We start from the raw sequence: 19,594 nt of genomic DNA on the forward strand, positions 1-19,594 counted from the left end.
GTCTACAAAGTTGGCACACCTCCAGCCAGAACAAAAACAACAGGTAAAGAACTGCTCCACGAATATAAACACCTGTTTCAAGATGTTCCAACGAGGACAAACGTCATCTATCACGACGTTGATGTTGGGGACAGTAAGCCTGTAAAACAACATCCATACAGACTGAATCCAACAAAAGCGAAATATCTCCAGGAAGAAGTCAAATACCTGCTGGACAATGACTTATTGAACCCAGTAAAAGTAACTGGAGTTCGCCGTGCATACTTGTTCCCAAATCAGATCACAGTTATCGTATGTGCACGGACTTTAGGAAGGTCAACACTTTAACAAAGACAGACACTTTCCCAATCCCGAGGATTGATGACTGCATCGACCGAGTGGGAAAAGCCAAGTATGTGACAAAATTTGACCTACGGAAGGGATTTTGGCAAGTCCCTCTGACGGATCGTGCTCGTGAAATATCCGCCTTTGTTACACCAGACGGATTGTTCCAGTACAAGGTGATGCCATTCGGAATGAAGAACTCTCCGGCAACGTTCCAACGGATGATCAACGACGTCATATCCGGGCTAGACGGATGTGCAGCTTACGTTGACGACGTCGTCCTGTATAGTGACACCTGGAGGAACACATCAAGCTCATGCGAAGTTCTTTGAGAGACTGAGTAAAGCAATGTTGACTGTCAACCTTGCCAAATCTGAGTTTGTATGGGCAAGGGTAACTTACCTCGGACATACTGTAGGACAGGGTGAGGTAAAACCTGTTGATGCCAAAATCAGTGCCATTTCAAGTTTTCCCATACCAAACTGCAAACGACAACTGATGCGCTTTCTCGGTATGGCTGGTTACTACAGAAAATTCTGTCCAAATTTCTCCACAATTACTGAGCCTTTGACTAACTTACTTAAAAAGAAAGTACAGTTTGTTTGGTCAGAGCAATGCCAACAGGCATTTGATACACTTAAAGCCATACTGCAAAGTGCCCCAGTATTGTCTGCACCAGATTTCACTTTGCCATTCAAATTAGCTGTAGATGCTAGTGATACGGCTGCTGGTGCTGTTTTATTGCAAGAGGATAGTCATGGGGTAGATCATCCTGTTTGCTATTTTTCACGCAAATTTAACAAATCCCAGAGAAACTACTCTACAATTGAAAAAGAGTGTTTATCTTTGATATTAGCTTTACAGCATTTTGAAGTTTATGTTACTTCTTCAAATCAGCCAATAGTGGTTTATATTGATCAGAACCCTCTTGTTTTTCTGCAGAAATTTAAAAGCAAAAATCAGAGATTGTTAAGATGGAGTATAATGTTACAGGAGTTTAATCTTGACATTAGACATATCAAAGGCAGAGACAATTTAATTGCAGACTGTCTCTCTCTCGTATTTAATGTTTATTGTTGTTCACACTTTTAAGATTACATTTGTAAAAGAAAGATTTTTCTTTGAAAAATTTTTTTTTTGAAGAGGGGGTGTGTTATGTAGGTCATTTTCCCCCACACTCATCATGACCTGAGTCCAATTAGTCTAGAACATTCTCAAGGTCACTGCCCTTAATGACCTCATAACCTTGAATTCAAGTAGTCATGTTTGGAATGTTCTGGAAAGTTGATTAGTTGTGTAAGGGAGATAATTTTAGAACAGTAATTAGCATGTCAATAAAAGTTCTAGATTGTTCTTATATGCCTTTATAAAAGGGACGTGCTCAGCTTCCAGTCAGACTTTTGGGATCGTGTCTCTTGTGTGTTACTAAACTCCAGCAGTAGTCATTCTCAAGACTTTTCAAGACCTTCACTGCCAACGCTGGATTTATACTGTGGACTTTGTGCAGTTTCAAGCCTGCAAGCCAAAGGACTGTTCATTCATCCGACTGACTGTTACAACTCTGAGACTGGAGCTCTGCCGTCCCAGCTGAGATAAGTAGTCTGTACACTTTTAAAGCTTGTACTCTATCCCTGACTTAGCAATTAGTTTATTTTCGTAATAAATTTCGTTTAAACGTTAACTGCTGAGTTCACCCTTTTGTTCGTTTTCTCTGCACGTAACAATATTGATGTGTGCAATGGTGCAGTCTGGTGCAATCTGAGAGGTTTTTTTAATTTGTTTACTAAGTGAAACTGTTAGAATACCCCAAGGGGGAGAGCACGAGAGTGGGGTTCCCCCTCTCGTATTGGAAATTTTGAGAAATTGATGTGTTTAATGGTGCATTCGGTAAAACTTTGTAAATGACATTGAACACTGATATTTCTTACATTTTTTGCATGATCAGTGTTTGAGTCATAATATTCAACAACCAAACAATGACAATACAATTTGTGAAAAACAGTTCTGTTTGCCAGAGACTGAAGACAAATGAATAAACAGGAACGGAAAATCTGTGACCTTCTTTTATCATTTCTCCAGCTGCCAGCTTCGAATGAAAAGCCTGAATATGGTATGTTTGCGATCCGGTGTGTGGTGTCATATTATAATTAAGGCATCGATGTAAGTTCTCAGGGAAGATGCTATCTTTTGTGGTCAGAGAAACAAGGTTCACACATTGTATTTCATTGTTTGTTGTTCCTCAATTTTTCATTGTCAAGGTACATCTTTCTAACATATTATGTTGAGAAAATAATATATTGGTTTTAACACTAGTTTATTGACTCCTGTCTTGTGTTTTAAATTTAAACATAAGAATTGCTTGTGGTAAAAACATTTGCGCCGCCTATGGCGGCGCGCCGGCAAAGAATACATGAGAATAAGGTTTCAAAATTTTGCTAATTTATGGTGCATTGTGACAATTTTTTTTTCTCTTCTGTCTGTTATGACATTTTTTTTTCTCAGGCCATGACAGGATCATTTTTTCCCTTCTATCTTACCTGGTGACAATTTTTTTTCTCAAAATCCTCCATACCCCCCCCGAAATCAAATGGTTCTCCCCTAACCACAAAAATGACAGGTTTTAAAGAGTTTCTTGCAGATGCAGTTAGTTATCTGTTGTCAACTTTTAATCTTTTGAAGAAGCCTGTAATCCTCAGACTGCGTATCCACAACTGTTGCAAATGAAAACATCGAACGGGGGTTGAGGGCGCTCAACTACATCAATAAATCAGGAAAATCAATATGGGCAATACATGCCATGCGTGTTCGGATTAACACTAGGCAAGTTGACCTACTTCCCCGTGTGCGAATGGTTTAGTCGGCATTTTTACACAGACTGAAAATGGCGCCGGCCTCAGCGGCGTAACGGAGATTGCAACACAGTACTGGTACGTCTATCTCTATCTATCCAGCAAGGGGTGAGTATCGTTGTCTTTTTGAAAATGTGTAAATGCAAATGTTATGCACGTCGTTCGTTATTGACTTTTAATCGGTGTCATGCCAAATGGACGACACATTGACAATAATCGTTGATGTAGTACGTGACGCGTACGGCTAGAGCAGGGCTGGTCCCAATCACACGTAAATACGCACGAAACAGTCGTTAGTCATGTCATATAGTTTACATACGTTTCCATAGCGGCAGGGGCCCGTGCTCTTTACAAAGCGGCCTGCACTTGCATTTTCATTCGCGTCGCAGTAGTGTATTCTCAATTTACCATGAAATTAACTTGTCGTTCGAGTTATGTTTGACTTACAATTTACTCTGCCGATCAACCGAATTACGTAGTGAATGCAGTGTGTTAGTGTTTTAAAATCCTATTTAAACAATGCACCGTCCCAAGCCCTCCGCGGAGTGTGAGACACGTAGAGTATCATCAAGCCAAGGGGGTCAAATTGCACCGCTGCAATTCCTCTGTGTCGAATAAGCCAAACTGCGCAACGGCTTTTGAGTGATATGAATTCATGATGTTGGTGAATGTTTTTGTCACTAAATACCGAAATTTTCTACTCTCAGTAATGTCGGTACATATGATTGCATGGAAATAATGGTGAGTCCATGATTCATCTATCCTGCAAATTGTGGATAGGATGAACGGGCCCCATATAAAGACGGGTACGCCGTGAAAAAGTGGCAAGCTTTCAACAGAATTGAACTTTACGAATGTATCGGTTGTCCAGTTCACAAATTCACTAGTTCAGTCACCTTTTAGAAACATGATCGCGATCAATGGCTGGGTCGACGCCACGCCAATAAGCTACTGGCTTAGACTATCTGTGTTACAGTGTTTACTCCGTGCCAACTTCTGATGTACAGTTTAGGGGCATTTCACTTCTTGCATGCTCAAACTTGTACAACACTTTCATTCACACTTTAAAATTTATATGGCGCAAACATACGTAATATCAAGTTATAGACATAGTTTCTGTAAATTACAGAATATAGAACCCTGCCTCACCATGTATGCAATGAGGGCAAACAGTTAAGAAGCGTAATTTGCATATAGTGGATTGTCAAACAGTTAATTTAATTAACACAGCTATAAACTTTAAAAATAAAGTGCAAGGGCGACATATTGATGCAACAGTTCTCAAAAATAATGAGAAATCATTTGCAAAACTGTTACAGTATGACATTTAGTTTTTGAACAGATTATAGTCTTGAACTTGGAAAACTGACTACTACACTTGTGACTTGCATGATTACATGCAGACTTGTTAAAAACTTGGCCATTGCAGATAGACAGCTGTGTTGAAAAGTTACTACATGAAAAAATTAAGTGTAATGCAGATACTGTAAAACACAATTGGAATCAGTTTGCTTTCTGCTGAAATGGTTGCATTGGTCCTCTGTCTAATTGTGCGCGTGCTGACCAAAAGTCACTCAGCAATTTGAACACTCCAAATACAATCACACGGAATACAAACACACAGGATATACGTGTAGTACACACTTTGTTTTTAGATTCAATCTAGTCAGTTACACGTGCGCCACACTCTGTATGGTCAGGTTATTGGGGATAGCACTGCCACAATAACATTCTGGGGTTACCTGGGACTGACTAAGTAAGCTATTGAAGGCACTACCTGGAACAGGTGTGACAACGGAAATACACGTATATATGAAGGATCACCAGAATAATAGACTTGTATATGCCATGACGTGCAATGTGTGTACAGAATTCAAGTCATACAAAGATACACACGTATACCACAGTTTGACAAATCAATTTAACCTATCCGTTGTAAGTGAAAATAACACATTTTTCATTTTTTTGATTGACAACTTTAGTCATTGACTTTTATGCATGCACAGGGGTGAGCCCCCTTCCAGCGTTGCACCTGGTGTTATGATCATGCTTAAGGAAAATTCAAGGTTAATGCCTATACACTATACCTGCGTTAAATCCTTAGTGAAAGGGTAGGTTGAATGACCAGCCAGTCCCATAGCCCGTGAGAACTCCATGGATAACTGAAGTTACACATAGTGTGTGCTGAATAATGGTCTAAAACCTAGTGCTGTATTTCAAAACTAGTTTATTGAACTTGGAATGCATACATCATATCATTATTAGAATATAGACTTGCTAGATGAGGCATTGCCAATGCATTCTCAGTGACTTATTATAGTGGCGTAGTACGTCCGCAGTATTTTCTGACACATTTGAGTGCGTTTGTAAAATGGGTTCTTCACATAATATGTCAGGCAAACCCAGAGGTTAGTGACATTACTGCAATTATAAATAAAAATACCTGACCATAACTGTAACATAAAAATAATTCTTCATTTCAAATGACACTGGAAAAGTTGTCTCTAAAACACACAAGGAAACTACTCAGTATGTTATTACTTGTGACATTTTTGCAAAAACTCATGATTAATATCTAATATAAATCTCAACTTTTTGCAACTTGGTAATGTAAGTATAATGTAGCAATTTTCAATTCACCATTGAAAGACCAGGGATATTATTGTATGATGGCAGTTTCCAGACACCCATCACAAATGTAAACTTTCTTCTTGAATAATGAAAAATTTACTCAATGGTTAAAACAAGTAATGAAACTTATCATCAGTTTTCACAAAGGTTAATAAATTTAATCATTGAACCAGAATGTAATAAAAATGTCATTTAGTTATGATGTGAAATTGGTGACAGGGTCTTTCTCAATATTCTGTTAATTGAATCAAATTCCTTCCAGTTAGTATTTCCTTTGGCTTTCAGTTAGGATGGGCTGAAATGATAACATGGAGCAGATATTCCAAAGTTTACTATTCTACGTGAGTGCATAAATGTACATTATCTTTGCATAATTTGCAAATATTAGGCATGTATACATAATATTTACATAATTTGTAAATATTATGCATGTGTATATAATATTTCCATAATTTGCAAATATTATGCATGTGTATATAATATTTGCATAATTTGCAAATATTATGCATGTGTACATAATGTTTGCATAATTTTCAATTGTCTTATTGTGTATATAATATTTGCATAATTTGCAAATATTATGCATGTGTACATAATGTTTGCATAATTTTCAATTGTCTTATTGTCATAAAGTACACTATAAAATGTTTCAGTTGCATGAGAAATCAGCCCTTTGCCCTTGGCATCTATCCTAACTATGGTGGGCTCATCCATTCTTTTGATAGATATTGTTATTGTGATACAGTCTTTTAAAAAGCTCACATGCTTGTCTGACAAACACAACGTGACTCAGCAAGAGTTAATGAAAACATAGTCCTTCCCCCTAGCCAATCTATATCTACTTGGTATCAAAAGTCTCATTGCACAAATTGAGACACTGTGTGTTTGCAGACAGACCATTTTTTGGGGGGGTGTCTATCATGGGAAGCTAGCGTTGTTAATTGCATATCATTAATAATCATCATTATACATTTATTGCAACTGTTCAATGGAGAGATTGCTTATCAGATTGTTTAGGTAATGAACAAATACTTACAGATTTAACATTGGTCTGGATCACTCTAAACAGTCACGTGTTCGTATTGGCCTGCAGCATTCTTAATCATCACATGTTCATATAGAATGTTTCTCTACTTGTATTCTATTGTCATATTTTCAATACAGGTCAATGAACCCTATCAATGAGTTGACCCCATCTTCTTTTCTCAAATTTGCACCTTGATGAGTAACTTCAGTGGTCAGAGGTCTGTGGCCTCTAAACTTTGTCTCTTTGACCATGCAGTCAATTCACCATTCTGTTATTGGTCTAATCCATCAGAGAATACGAATGTACTTGAAAAGAGTGTATGCAGTACTATTGGACATACATACTGCTCTGGTTTTACCACCAAATATTGAGTGAATGTGCTCTCTAGTGTGTACCTTTCATAAAAGGTACAGTATGCTATGCTATATTATAGTCCTGCAAATCTACTGATTATTTGGTTTGTCAAGCTGTAACGATATCAGCTCCTATAGAAATTAAGTTGGACCAATTTTTTCCAGGTAGGTTACCATTTATCATAGAAAACAAGATTTGATATTAGTTGTTCTGTGAAGGTACTAGATTTTTGTGAGTGCCTTTAGCTGAGATATGCACAGTGTCTGTGTCCCTAAATTAGTCTTGGCCATTCCTTTGAGAGGAAGAAATAAGAAAGAAAACAGTGACCTCTAGACAGAGACAGCTTTTCAATTTACCAAAGAACTTACTGTTTGAATTCTCTTGAGCAGAATTGCGTAATATCTATCCAGACAAGGTTTCTTGTATTGTCGTCAGGGTTGTGTCCACAACCTTGTCCAAACTTAACAACTTGTAGTGATTTCATGCAAAAGTATAAAAATCCTAGAAAGTGAGAATAAATTTTCCAGGATGTGAAAAAATGTTAGGTAAACATTTCAACAGGGCTTCTCAATAGATGTGGTGTGGAAATATTATTGATTGTTTGTCCAATCTGAAGTGTTATAGGAGTTTAGCTGGCATGGAGCCAGAGTATTGGTCCACGCTGGCACATATGTGTACGTCCTTTGTCCGTGTTTACCTTGCTCACTTCAGTTACTCTGATCACAAAACGTCTTGGCACCATTGAAACTTGTGCTGGACATTTTGAACACAGGTAAATCAAAATTGTTTTCATTTATAGCATGTGAAGAAATAACTAGCGATAAGGACCAGAGCAATCATGTACTGGAAATTTGACTCCAGAGTTCAGTGATCTTCTCGGAGTGGTTACACAAAATTAGATTCAGAAATGAATTGTATTCGTGTATAACAATAGCACTCTGGCACAGGATTGGAAGTTAAAGTTATCTCCTAATGTAGTGAGAAAATTGTAGCTGCGTAAAGATTCATGATGAATTGTAATTAGCTGAACTTTTTCTCAGCGGTAATAACTATTGGTAGCAATAATGGTATATATTATGTTAACTTTGCAAAACATGCATTATACATGTTCAGGTGATTATCGTCATGAATTTTGGCATAAAATAGAAAATTCCAAAGTCATTGTTTATGAAAATTGCTAGTTTTTACACCTGAACAATGACTTTTTCACTTGCAAATTATGTTTTGATTCTTGCATTTCCTAATGAAATTTCTAAACAAGTTTATAGAATATCTTGTGCAAGGGAAGTATGCACGAACGGCTAATTTTTCCTTTGAAGAATCAATGAGTGTGAGCGTGAAACAGTGTACAAACAATGGAAGGTGTCTGAACATCAGAGCTGTGTAGTTTAAAGAAATCTTTCAACACCTGTTGATTCTGTCTGATTGCATGACCAAAGGTCTGAAGTTGTTATATTATAAAAACATGTATCAAGGTATACCACAGTGAGATTTTACCAGTGGCTAATAAACCATACAGCATCCAAAAATGTCAGCTGTCGGCCTCACACTGGCATCTCAGCAAACTGTAGCACATTATTTGACTTGTATAGATCTCCGGTATTATTTCATCATTATCTAGGAACAATAAGCAGCGATAGATGGCCAGTACTACACCTATCTGTACTTTAATACACCAAACATCAAAGCTCCTTTCTTTGTTTCATTGTCTGCTCTGTGAACACTGATCTCTAAAATGGTCAGTTACTCTTGAGCCACAACTGTTCATAGCAAAGCTACATCCACGACAATGCAAACTCCACCTAAGCACTTTCTCTCCGAGTCAAAGTACTTAATGCTTATGTAATACTCAGTTAAATAGGTACGTGAAAACTTCTGTTAGCGACAGAATTAACAGCCACATACACTGCGGCAATGTCTAGAAGTTGTACTATCATAATATTAAGATGTCTATGTTTCCTTCAAAAGAACTCTTGTTAGAATTCTGTCTGTGTTCCAAATACATGCATGTAGACATTCATCAAAGAATATTGCTGTCTATGACAATTGAAATAATCTGTGGCTTTTTTCTTGTTCTTCTTGTGCTCTTCAGCTTTTAATCAGGATGTACACCTTGGAGAATTAGAAAATAGCTCAGCAAAAGATATTTACAGTGCTGTAGTTGTCTTTTATAATGAAACCTTTTCACGCCATATGCAGATGTATATCGCTCCTCTTATCTGCTGGTACAGTCCTTCCACACTTGCTAGAGGTACTGTGTTGTTGCTTATGGAAATCAGTTATATTTACCAAAGTATCATGGTGGTGAAAGCAGTTGGGTTTACTTGACATTGTCTGCATGCATGATGCAGTCAGTTTTTTTTACTGCATGACTGATGCACTGTCATTGTGTATTCTGTTGGTACTAAAGAAGCACCTGTTGCAAAAAATATACATGTAGATATTTATATAGATGCACACACATACAGTGCATACTTAGAATACCATGTAATGCACAAGCATTCCAACAACATAAAAACCTAGCCTTTGTCATAATGGCAAGGACACTGTGCTTGGACCTGTGGTAGATGATGGCAGTGTACTCATTATAATGGTAAACAACAGTGTGTTTCCTTCCAAGGAGACAAAGAAATGTATACACACGTCTTCTGGCAGTTTATGTTGACTGTTTGAATTTCCTACTGGAGGATTTATCAACCAGGCTTTTGTTGGTACACAGGTAGTTGGCATTGTTGATTGTGTAAGAAGACAAACAGTCAAAGTAACGGACATGCAAAATATAAACAGGATACAAATATATGTCAGGCATTTCAAAAATAGGGTTTTACGTGAAACTTGCAATATACATTATTGTACATGTACAGTATGTCTATGAAAAAGGAGGAACCCCAGGATACACGTAAATTTCTCAGGCGGGTAACTTTTAATGAGCTAACACAAAACTGAAAATTTTTACTCTTTTGAAAGTTTGAAATAAGGAAGAGGGATTGATTGTATTGCCTTGAAAGATAGCAGTACAATACACATGGAAGATAGCAGTACATACACATGGAAGATACTTATAATTAATTCAGGTTACACTTTGCCCCTTAGCATTAATATAAACAAAATAGTGATAAACACCTGGTCATTTTCAGGAGGGTTCAATGACCTGTGAAGTGACAAATAGATAATAGAGTGTTTTAAACAATTATCAATGAATAGATGATGGTATCTTGAATAATGTGGGTCATATTTCGTTCAACTAATTTAAGGAAACATGAGGAAAGATAACATGAACTCTACCAAAATCAATTATCAATCTTAGTGTAGCATTTTAAAAGCCTCAGGAATGAATGGACAGAAAAATATTATTCAAAAGTTAGAAATAGTAATTTAGTGGTTCAATTCAAAACCCCCAAGTTTTTGTTGCTTCTGAACTGTAACCTTAGAAATATGAAATCACAGACAAACACTATTCAATAATTATATGTACATGAATTATAAATAGCTATAAACTAGTATATGCATATCATTATAAAATTTGGTTCAAAATTTAAGACATTTTAATTAGAAATTCTGATTTCAATGTCTATGAAAATTTCACATGTGGCTTGTTTAATTGACAATTATCTTCATGTACAAAATTGATTGTATTCAAGACTGCCTCAGCATTTGCAGTCAGTGTGCATTATGGAAGACATTGAATTGAAGGGAAAAAAATCAATATGAAGAAATGCTCTATATAAAATAGATATTGTTTACCCAACACTTGTGTTCATTGAGAAATACCAGTATACTCACAGCAGACAAATGGGAAAACATTTATCAATTGCATCGTGAACATTTGTAATGGGTTACCAAAAAAATCCATAGTTTATTTTAGTATACACTGAATAAGAACACAAAGATTCAAAGATTTTGAATGTATGAATCTTCAAGATGCCATACAAAATCTGCCGAGTCACCACAGGTCTTGTAATACACAGTTTCAGTCAACGGAGCAGTTATGCATGTCCAGTGTACATGTTACCATAGTTACCAGATCATCCATTGTAATGTCTAAAGTATAACTTGGCTTCATAATTACCTCAAACAGGCATATTTTATGCAAATGTGTAGATAACAGCTTCACTTTTGATTGTTTTTGGTTCAATGTGAAGTGTATAGGCAGTCTGGATAATTCAACATATACTGCATTTCTCATTTGTTAAATTAAATATAGATTTACAGAGATCTATACATGCCTTTTCCACATGAAGAACATTTTATTTTCAGAAATTAAAAAAATACATTACTCAATATAAAAGTGCATCTAAAGAGGAAAGGTATGCAGACAGACTTGATAATTTCACTACTGGAAAGTACAGTTCTATAGTTACTTTAATGGATATACTCAGATCATATGATATCAAACACACTAGACATTGCAGTGTTTCTAATCATGGGGAAACCAGATCCATCAATATCTAACAAAGCAATATCTGCATGTTGAAAGTTTGTATGTGCCAATCATTATTTTCATGTTGTTATCACAAATATTCAAAAATATGAAATATAATTACGCTAAAGATACTGAAGTAAACCTTTAATATATTTTTTACATATTTACATATGAATATACTTACATTTACATTTACTTACATGAATATACATGTATTAGGATTGTATCAAGTGCCATATTTTACAAAGCGGATGTCATATCCATTCAGAGATGGTGAGACATTTTCAAGGGTATACAGGTCCATTGTTTTGGACATCGTAACATCATAAATAGGATGTTTAAAATGCCATTTGCAGACACTGCTTTGTGATAGAGCTAAAAGTATTGATACTCATTATTGTTCATGGCAGATGAGAGACAATACTCCTTTGAAATTTAATGCCGCTGTTATTGATATTGTCTATAAGAAACCAAATGTTGAACTGCAACGATGGCAATACTAAAACTACAGTGTCTGATTCAGTGCCAATTATCTATGATTAATTTACATTTCATGTAAAGGGCATTTTAGCTAGTGACATGGTAGCCTATAATTCACTAAACATACCAGTGAAAGGGATATTTGTAACATGATGAAAATTTTCATTTCAAATAGTAATATTACGATTCTTTTATCTGTGCTGTTAATGTATATACATGTTATAATGTTGTAATGCTATTTTTGATGTGAATAACAAAATTAATGTAGCGTCATGATGTACAGGTTTTCAGTTCATGCTTTCAGCACACTGCCCCCAGAGTCATAAATTACAGCAAGTGCAGACAAGCGTTACAATAATCCTGCCTTTGTTGATACTCAAATGAAATTTGCCATATTAGCCAACAATCTACAATTGTATACACTCCGTGACTTGTTCACTGCTTGACAATTTATTCACCGTACATTGTGTCACATTATTCACAAATCTTATAAAGTATCAAAACAGCAAGCCTCAGTATATTGATATGGCTGTGTTTTTCATCTAAGGAAACAAAACTGCAGATAGAACTTCAAATTTTTAGAAATCCTCAGAGGCTGATTCAGTGGGTTATTTTTCAACACTATTTCATCAATTAATGTTTAAATTGAACAACAGTAGCTCTGAAATTGTTAGCCAAATGGATGCCATCATTGTGAAGTGGCTGCCATGGCAACAGCTTCTGGTTACCCAGCAACAGTAACTGCTCATGGCAGCAAGGACATTAAAGCTTGTTAAGGCAATGATCCAATTAAGATCAAACCTGTCGTACTTACAATGAAATCTGTTCATTTCTTCAAAGGTAACATTTGTTTGCATAAAAAGAACAAATATTGCGAAAAATAGTCCATGTGTTCTGTTTTCATACAAAGAATTCATTTATCATTGCATTTGCATGGAAGGCATGGGGAGTGTTACCAGTCAGACAAATAAATCAAACTTTGCTCTTTGTGTACCATAAATAGTGAAAACAAAATTACAGTTACAATTTACAATAAAATAATGAAAATCATTTTTCAAAAAAATGGCAAAGAGACCCACAAAGGCCAGTAGCAATGACATTGGATCTTTAACCAGACATTTTCCAGGATTCGGGAATGTCAATACTCATCCATGTACATGTATAAGGAAACCAAAGACTCAAAAGATTATAACTAATGTACAGAGCTGAAGATCTGAGTTACAACATGTATACGAACTTTGACTTTTATGAGCCAGTCAAAATTTATATAAACTAGTGACATTGCTGGTTTACTTGGTGAAATATTTCTAATGTACCAATATAGTTCAGTAAGCTAAGGCACATAGCTACTGTTTCTTCACAGACCGTACATACACCAGTACTCTCTGTAATTGTTTGTGGAACATTCATATCTGAGATATTGGGATAAATTAGATTTCACCTTGGTGGTCACAATGTTTGATCTGAGGTATGTGGTACATTTTGATACCAAGTGACTTCACAGTAGATACACAGTGTCTTATATTCGTAATGGTTATAATTGTAGTAGTCTTGGTGTTGATTCGTCGTATCACTTGATATTGATGGCTGATGAAGTTGAAGTTCAGAAACTTACTGAGGATTGAAATTCGCAGGTATTATGTGTCACTTCAATTAACTTAAATTTACTCTGCATTAGTTTTGGCGTTTTCACATTCAGAAATGTTTGAATATTCTAGTTACTGAAGAAACTGTTAAATCTGGAATCCTGTTTCCCTGATGGACACAGGATTATACATTTTGTTGTTACTACCTCTTAGTGAATTTTCAACCATTTCACATATGTAGGATATTTTTTATTTGGCAAGTGTTGTCATTTCTTTATAATGTTGCTGACTGTGCCTCTTATCTTGATATAACAAAAGATGAAAATACTATTTCACAAACTCAGAGACTATACAGTAGTTCCTGTTCTCGTTACCAATTTTAATATTCAAATAATCACATACTTAACCATTTTCATATCTACTGAAGTATTCTCTTTGAAATGACACACAGCTTATAACAACTGTAGAATGCAAAGATATAAATTCTTTCAGGAAGATTATACATCTCCCATACATGTCATAACAAAGTACAAAAAGGTGTTTTATGCTGCGTATGGAAGAGGCTAGGTAGAGACTGAATAGGTCTGCGACCTCAGCTCTGTCTGTCAAAGACTATTGTTCCGATGTGGAGTGCTCGGTGTGATAACAATGTACAAAGGAAATCAACACAATAGCTATAGCCATGACAGCAATACAAATTGTGCAAACAAAGGCGTTGTCTGAAATTTGCTTTTATTTACACAAATTTGCTAAAAATTACTGCTTTTTAGCACTCATCAAATGAATGTACAGGTGTGTTAATTTCTAGGTTTAAACGTTCAATATTAATCTGTAAGTTAGAAAATTTCAGGATTGGAAAATTTGTACCATCGTCCGGCCCTTATGTACATTGTGATCGAATTATCTAACGCACTGCCAGTTTTGACATTGGTCTTAATTAATCCCTGTCCTTTCAGAAGGTCACCTGTCTTGTCTCTTTAAGGTCAAGAAACTTATAATCATGTTGAAAGACTTCATCCTACGTATTGTTTAAACACTGTTTTCTGTAAATTTGTTTGGCTGCTGTTATTTATTGTGTTTGTATTCTTGACTGCAAAGTGTCTTGAAAAGAAGGGAAGTGCCTGTAACACGTTTTCACTCACTGTTTTCTAACCCAAGGTGAAACTATATTGTAATATGAGGTGAATCAAAATCTTGTGAAATCGCCCACAACAGGATATGTAACACTAATTGTTGTCCAAATCAGGTGAATTTAAGTTCTTTGTTGACAATTTTGTGTTCACCTTCTACTGCTCCAATGTTATGCCATACTTTTGGTTAAAATAATGTCATTGTCACTGTCTGTGGTATAATGTGAGGAATCTCTGCAACTACGTCTCCAAATGAGACAAATGTTCATGATTGACCTGAAATAGGATGTGTGTATATATCTGCCTTGTGCCATGCAGAGATAAGGTAGGATATGGTAATGTTAAACCTTTATAGGGAAGTAATGTACTGTGTACTGATAAATGCTTTACATTTTAGGAATGAGAAGGCCAATCATTTCATGTTTTCTTTATTGTTTAGAATGCTGGTTTTGCCAGAATGACACAAATATCCATTTTAATCTGCAGGTATACCTATTTGTTCAAATTGTGGTAGAGTTTAAGGAAACAATTATGATTTTTATCATAAAATACACTGTTGATAACTGATCAAATTAATCAAGCATTAACCATCAGACGCACTTGGGTTTTATCCTGACATGTAGATCAGTTTTAGCATCCGGGGAACAAAGGAAATAAATGATACAAAATGCCACTATTAAATTTCCAGGCTTGTTCTACCAACAAACCACATCCCCAAGTGAGTAAATACCATACTACAGGAACAAAAATCATCTTTTTTCACATTTTAGTTTTTTTTCTGTATCAATTATCATTCTAGCAAATGAAATATAATGATTAGCACTCCTCAGTATAATAGGTTTATTCAGGTTCTTATAGGGATTACATAGAGATATATTTGTTGAGTAATTTCACGTTTTATAATTAAGTCTCTGAACTGCATGTATGTGCTGCATGGTACTAGGACTGGTAAGTCCAGAGAGAAAAAATATCATTGTTCCTCGGATATTTTTGCACAGCTACAGAGTTGGCCAGTGAAATATTTTTGTTTTATGATCCAGCGATATGTCCAACTAGTTCCATCATTACTGATGATTTGGAGTCTAGATTTTACAAATTCTCCATAATAATAGAGGTATTATGTACACAGGCAGTGTTGACACAATAAATTTTGTGCATTTCCACATGTACCTTAGAAGTGAACAAAAAACCCGTAAAAAAATGCCCTCAATCCCAACAATTTCAAAAAAACGTTTTCCAAATTGGTTAAAGTAGAAGCTGCACAAGATTCTGAGAAACATTTTAATTGAGGCCCGATGTGGAAGTTACAATAACGAGGAATAATTTAAGCAGAATGAAATCAATTTATCAATTTTCTCTCAACAACCTGATAGACCTGTAGAGTGGTAGCATCTGTCCATTTCAGTCGCAACATTGCTTGTTTGAACTTTTTATTTACTAGATAAAGTAAAAAATTAATGTTTTCAGATTTGGACATATTAAGTGAAGTGTAGTATAATGAGTTAAAAGATACTTGTATGTATGCCTATTTGCAACGATATTGGTGTTTTATATACTCTTCAGCATAATTCATGACTCATTAAAGTGTTTCTAGCAAAGGTTTAGTGACTTATTTATATCAAGAGAACCTTAATTTAAGTTACAATTAAAATGAATTCTGTACCTGACAACCAACACTTCATGCAAATATAATCTCATAAATTTGATAATTATTGATCAAGCAAGATTGCTGAGTTGTGTTAAAATATTATTAAATTTAGGTTTAAATGTGACCGCCTTTCTTGTGCATGTGCATGCTGATTTATTACAGGCAGGGATTGCCGAACTCCATCCTTGAAATCAGAGAACCACAACTAGTTTTTTGGTGTTACCATATATCCTAGACTTCCCATATACATTTAGTTGCCAGATTCTTTACTGTACCGTGTTACATTGCGTACTGTATCATGTAGCAGGGTGTATCTCTTTCATTTGGTTATGAAAAACTTTGGTTACCATAGCAGTCATCTGTAGCATCATTACGCTATTTTTACTGGTTATGGGAGGTCTGGTTGCCGATTCTAGGTCAGGTATCCCTGTACATTGGTATCCAGAATACAAAGGTGATCCCCTGCATCCAACCATGCATGGGAAGTAGCGTCTCATGTTTCTCAAAGCACTGTGTCATAGGCTCTTCAAGTTTCCAAACTCAGATATTTGTAGTCCCATGGTGGTGCTTGGAGTCTCATGGTGGTGCTTATCATATAGTTCTCAGACATGCCCTAGCAGTTTTTGGAACTTACTGTTACCTTTCATCAGTGATAAATTATCTTGATGAAGAAGATCCAGTTGATGGAATTTCTATTGTCATTGAAGTCCTTTCAGGTGATTCAGGTGTACAGTACGTATAGACACTTGTTTTCTGACCTTTGTGTGTATTGTTTGCAAATCAACAATTGTAAACAAATTAAAGGAAATCTTCAACCTTGACCCAGCCCTGGTGTGAAGGTGGTGTTGATACTGACCATGGACACTCTCAGTCAGAACAAAGCATTTGATCAGGAGTTTAAAGGTACAGGTAATGGACTTGAAATTGTTTACATTGAAACTGGTGTCCTCGTCTGGTTTTGGTACAGAGGTGAGTTTTGTCCAGAATGGTAAATATCACTGAAACACAAGGAAAAATAATGTCATGATTCTAAGAGATTTGATTGTGGTGATTTGGTTTTCAACGACTATTTAAACTAATGGAATTACAGTTCACAGGTGTCCGTGACTCAACCGACTCTCGGTTATAACGTGCATTGATTGCGAGTAAGTGTTGGCATGTTGCCAACTAAACCGGGTGCTACGATCAACACACCAGAAATAGCTGTGAAGGTTGGTTTCAAAGGTAGTAACTTCTTGTGAATCTTTGCAGACTGTGTGAGAGTTACATTCTGTGGCCAAGGTTTTAAAGTACGTGTTGTCGTTAATCATGATCAGTTTTGCTGCATGTCAATGGAGGAATATTCCTTGAAGGCGGTAGCAGAAATTATGGACAATGGCCGTGATCTTTTGTCTGTCACCTAGCAATCGGTGAAGAGGTTATTTCAAGTATAACCTCTATGACATGTTTGTAAATGGAAGGGTTTGATGTGTAAAGTTAAAATTTGGAATGAGATCAAATGTAAAACAGCCAGAGCAGTTACTGAAATGAAAATATCTGTCATATAACAGTATTGCAATACACAGTACATAGGGCACAGAGAACAATGCCTTTTCTCATTCAAAATTTATGCAAATGTATTTGTCATGTGTACACTCATTGCATTGTCTGGATGATAGCGTCAACCTTTGATCTGAACTTTGGTGATAGCAGCACACAGTGCCTGTCAATATTGGATGAAGGATGTACCTTGCCTAGCCAATAATACTAACTTCATAACAATAGCTTAAGTGGTTTACTTTCTCACAGTTTGTGTGCCTGAGATGTTACTTTCTCAAGGATCTTTGTTGTGACGTGAGCTAGAGTTGATTTTGCTAGCCAATATTGGTTTAGGAATTATGTCCGATTTTTAGAATTGATATTTGTGTAATGGTAAGAAATTGTTGCTGAGAAATGATACCACTTCCTGCCTATAGTCTTTGCCATGTCTATTGTTGTCCTTTTCTGAGTCCAAATTTTACTTGACAAATTACGCCATCCCAAATACCTTCTTTTGGATTCAACCATTTGATGATGGGTGTGGTTGTGCTCATTTATGCATAAAATTCAATATTATAGTTCTCTCAAAAATTGAATTGTGTGTCTAGTAGATGAAGATTAGGTCAGGTATTGTGCACTGTACCATACATAGTGGAGATATTAGGCCAAAGTAATTAAATTCTTTGTTTTGCGTCCCCATCCGCATAGGTTTTTAAGGTTTTCATGAAAAACACACACAGTGTATTTGAATAGGAAATTTTAGGACATAACCGCTTAGCTTTTCTGGACTAAAATTTGTTACTTTTTTTATTTGCTGCAATCAAATTACATTGTGTTAATTTTCTTGTGTGTTTTTTCAGCCGCTTAGACGCCTAACTTTTCCCATTTAGAGTGGACGCAAAACAAAGAATTTAATTACTTTGGCCTTATCTTACAGCCACATGTTCAAAAGAAGTAACTCTTTTAAGACTCGTTTTATTTTTTAAGGAGTGTTTCATATTCTTAAAATTTTTGTGGACGAGAATTGTCAAGATGTCAAGAGGTATATTTGTTCATTATTGCAGAGACTTTTTTAAACGAGAAAAAATCCTGGTTTGTTTTGAAGGTAAGAAGTTGATTTCAAGCACGTATATAAAAATATCAATATGGCTAAGTGGATGTTCACCTGCTATCAAAATGACATAACCCAAATAAATCGTAAACCTTCTGTTGATATAAGAAATATCACCAACCTAGGGATACCATCAAGGTCAACAAATATTAAAGTTATAAAGTTAGGGGTCACTGTAGTCTGTGATGTACTACTACAATAGAAATAACAGAGCTGTGTAGATGCTCATAACATAACACTCAATGCTGTACCAGCTACCACCTAAAATTCTGCAGGCTGACCCATTGAACATCTGCAGCCTTTAGGTTGCATTTTGGCTGAAATTTGTGACTTCAGTCATCTTACTGCTTGGTATTCTCTGCTGCACCAAAATTTTCATCTGAATGAGATATTTGGTAAGTTTTTTCAGGAATATTTTACCAGTTTTTAAAATTTTGTTGATAACATCAATATCAAACTTTTCAAATTATCAATGAGCTACAGACAGATCTGAGGGATCTTAGAAATTTTAAT

At 35.7% G+C, this 19,594-nt stretch overlaps 1 protein-coding gene across 3 annotated transcripts in view; it reads left to right on the plus strand.

Annotated features, from left to right (window-relative positions):
* The first annotated feature begins 3,186 nt into the window (after window positions 1-3,186).
* LOC139139876 (uncharacterized) overlaps window positions 3,187-19,594 on the plus strand; it is a 46,689-nt gene continuing 30,281 nt past the window's right edge. Inside the window, exon 1 of one of the 3 annotated variants that reach the window (XM_070708823.1) lies at window positions 3,187-3,281. The gene's annotated coding sequence lies outside the window, so the exon portion shown is untranslated. Of the gene's footprint in view, window positions 3,282-7,870; window positions 7,958-19,273; window positions 19,477-19,594 lie in introns of those variants that run through there. The other 2 variants (XM_070708825.1, XM_070708821.1) reach the window with 2 other exon arrangements.

Source organism: Ptychodera flava, chromosome 9 (assembly GCF_041260155.1).
Source record: "Ptychodera flava strain L36383 chromosome 9, AS_Pfla_20210202, whole genome shotgun sequence".
Classification (NCBI taxonomy): Eukaryota; Metazoa; Hemichordata; class Enteropneusta; family Ptychoderidae; genus Ptychodera; species Ptychodera flava.